The following is a 3,785-nucleotide window of genomic DNA, read 5'->3' as shown; positions in this document are numbered from 1 at the left end:
AACACCCACACACAAATAAAAACGGAAAAAAGAATAAATTGCACCATTTCTCCATGTCTCTTTATATGCTGTTGTGATGCCAGAAGCTGTGCTTTCAAGGCTGAAACCTAGGCCAGCATCCCTGCTCATCCTCAGGGATCTGCCAAATCCAAAAATAAAACATAGACAAAGGAAAAAACTGAAGAATAAAAAGAGGTGTACTGATTATCTGTCTCTGTATGTGCTGCTGTAAGGCCAGAAGAAGCTGCTTCTGAGAGATACCAAGGCTAGTGTCTGCACTAGAAAGGAAGGAAGAAAGGAAAGAAGGAAGGGAGGGAGGGAAGGAAGGAAGGAAGGAAGGAAGGAAGGAAGGAAGGAAGGAAGGAAGGAAGGAAAACCACAAAGAAAGTGCACTAGCTGTTTACATCCAGGTGTATGCTTATAAGAGCCTGGAGGCGCTGCTGCAGAGAGGGCTGAAACTGAGGCCACCTTCTGTGCTGGTCCCTCAAGGATCCCCCAGACCTACCTCAATCCTTAACCCCAACTTTTAAAGGAGGCAGTTTCCTTTGCCAATCCTGGCCTAGCCGGCTGCATCCGGAATCTGGGCCACATTGCCACAGCGGTTTCCTCCATAGTATTTCCACCACAGCCAGTACAGCAGGGCCCAGCAATGGGGGCTAGTCACTCGTGCATGCTTTTACTTATAAAAACTGAACTCTCAGTAGCCGCTTATATCCTCTGATACTCCTATAGTTTTTCTGAAAGTCCATTCTGGTCTAAGGGCTTTCACCTAGCTAATTCCAGTTTCTTTTTCCAACTCCATTTTTCTAGTGGACGGAGTAATTTGTAAAGCTTTCTACTCCACCATTTTGTGCCTGCGCTCTTAATAGCTTTCTTAATCACCCACATTAGCAGTTAACCTTCACCTGTCATAGGATTCTCAATGTCAGGTAGCATTTGAGGTAATAAAAGAGCCAGTGAGTCACACTGGCACTGAAGTGGAATGCTCATTGAAATGAGTAGCTATAGATGACACTGAAAACCTGGGGAAAAGATCATGGAAAATTTTAAACATCAGACCAAGAAATTGTTTCTATAAGTAAGAAAAAGTAAATGCACATTTTTAAGAATGAAGACGACATTGGGGAAATTATTAGTCTGACATTTGTGAACAGGATAGTTTGGAGATGGGGTGTCAGTGCACATGGGTATCACAAACCAAGCAAACATGAAAGATAGGGTCCTGGGACATACTTTTAACTACAATAACTGCCACCACCAGCCCCCAGCACACATATCCCAAAAAATCTCAAACATTTTACTGGATGAAATCAAACGAAAATGATCACAGAGAGAAATCTTAAAATGGAAAAGACATAAAGCACACAAAGCAGTCACTGGAACATGGAGTGTAGGAAGAGGAAGAAAGAGGTCTGTCTCAAGATGACGATAGTGGGTGCTGTACAGAAGGAACATTATTCTTACTGCATCATCGCATTGCCAGCTCAATGAGCATCAGGGCAAGATCCGAAATTCTGAAACCCATGACTTCCTAGCTTATCACATCCTAGAAACAGCACTGAGGCATCAGACCACGTGGGAGATGATGAAGGCATGAGCAAGGTCATGACCGTGTGAATGCAAGGATATAGGTAGGTAGGAGTGATGGTCAGAGGGCAGTTAGGTGGCCCGAGTTATAATCCCAGTTGTGCTAACTAGCCACAAAACCCTGAGCAAACTATTTAATCCCTCTGTACCTCATTTATTTCTTCTACTGAAATGAAGCGTAGGTCTCCCGCCGCCTGCGGTTCCTGCCCCGATGCCCGCCGCCGGCTCGGAGCTGCCATGCAAATAGCACATTCCCTCGCAGGAGCAGCCTCCGGACTCAGGGGCGGCGGACTCCCGGGCTGAGTAGGGGGCGCCTGTTGCACGGGAGCCGGAGCCGCGGCCCCTCGGGGAGCTGCAGTACCTGGGGCAGATAGAGCACATCCTTCTCTGTGGCCCCAGGAAGGAGGACTGCACTGGCACTGGCACCCTGTGCGTGTTTGGCCTGTAGGCGCTCTACAGCCTGGGAGATGAGTTTCCTCTGCTGATCACCAAACGTGTATTCTGGAAGGGTGTTTTGGAGGAGTTGCTGTGGTTTATCAAGGGATCTACAAATGCTAAAGACCTCTCTTCCAAAGGAGTGAAAATCTAGGACGCCAATGGATCCCGCGACTTTTTGGACAGCCTGGGATTCTCCACCAAAGAAGGAGACTTGGGCCCGGTTTATGGTTTTCAGGGGAGGCATTTTGGAGCAGAATACAAAGATAGGAATTCAGATTACTTAGGCCAACGAGAAGACCAGCTGCAAAAGGTGATTGACACAATCAAAACCAACCCCAACTATAGAAGAATCATCATTTGTGCTTGGAATCCAAAAGATCTTCCTCTGATAATGCTGCTGCCATGCCACGCCTTCTGCCAGTTCTCCAGGGGCAGCAGTGAGCTCTCGTGCCAGCTGTACCAGCAGTCAGGAGACATGGGCCTCGGCCTGCCTTTCAACACACCGCCAACCACGCCCTGCGCAACTGCATGATCGCACACATCAGGGGCCTGAAGCCAGGTGACTTTGTGCATACTTTGGGAGATGCACATATTTACCGGAATCACATTGAAGCACTGAAAATTCAGCTGCAGCGAGAACCGAGACCTTTCCACAAGCTCAAAATTCTAAGAAAAGTTGAAACAATTGACGGGTTCAAAGCTGAAGACTTTCAGGTTGAAGAGTACAATCCTCATCTGACTGTTAAAATGGAAATGGCTGTCCAAACTGTTTTTAAAGAAACTGTTTCAGTCTCTAGGGGTTAGATGGCAGATGCATTCTTTTTGCTATAAAGGAAGAAGGAATTAGGTCAAAAATCTGTTGGTTACCTATTAGTTGTTACTCACTTCTAAATGCCTTCCTTTTGAGGATGTTACTATGAGCAAATGTAACTGCTGGTTGTTTAGTTACAGAAGGCTGTGAGCTTGGTTAACTCACTGAGGATGTATGAAAACATTAAGATTATGAATAAAGTCAAGAGAGTGAAAGTTTACATACTCTTAATAAAAAATGTGTCTATGCATTTCAAACCCAAATCTTTATAAAGAAAGTCAGTGAATTTCAAGAATTACATAAACTATTCCCTCAAATTTTAGGGAGCTGAATAACACCATCAAGCATAATGGACAGTGTGCTTATGAATACTCAGTTATACTTGTTTGATACATTGCTATAACAAAGGCATATCAGTGTTTTATTCTGTATTGCCCTGTCAGCCCAGTCCCTGCCTAAAACAGATTTGACCAAACACTCCTAAACAAACCAGAGTGTTCTGTTTGCATGCTAATTATAGAATTAGTCCGTATTTTAGAGATGCTGATTAAACTATTTTGCCCATGTTTTTAAAAAAAAAAAAATGAAGCATGGTAAATGTTAACTGAGGTTACAGCCAATCTAAAATCGCAAAGGTTCCTCTTTTCTGTTCTAAAACTCAAACATACGTAAACATACCAAAGGTCATGTCTTGCAAAAACCAATCTAAAAGTAGCCATTTTTAGTAAGTCTGCACTCCTATACCATGCTCCCTGAAGGTTCCACTCCAGTTCACCTTCAAGAATGTTCAGACACTAAAATGGACATCTCACCAGAAAAATGACTGGGATTTTCTAGTTTGTCACAGAAGAATTATTTTGTTGTTGTTGCTTTCGTTTTAATCTATCTTAAAGGAAACCCCATTAGGCTTTTGCATAAATATTTTGAGGATGATATCTCTGCCTATATT

The 3,785-nt window shown here is 43.8% G+C and overlaps 1 pseudogene; it reads left to right on the top strand.

The window, feature by feature from the left end:
- The first annotated feature begins 1,422 nt into the window (after positions 1–1,422).
- LOC119506052 lies at positions 1,423–2,829 on the top strand (annotated as a pseudogene).
- The last annotated feature ends 956 nt before the right edge of the window (positions 2,830–3,785 follow it).

Source organism: Choloepus didactylus, chromosome 11 (assembly GCF_015220235.1).
Source record: "Choloepus didactylus isolate mChoDid1 chromosome 11, mChoDid1.pri, whole genome shotgun sequence".
In the NCBI taxonomy this organism is placed as follows: domain Eukaryota; kingdom Metazoa; phylum Chordata; class Mammalia; order Pilosa; family Megalonychidae; genus Choloepus; species Choloepus didactylus.
This window is presented reverse-complemented; position numbering and strand designations above follow the sequence as displayed.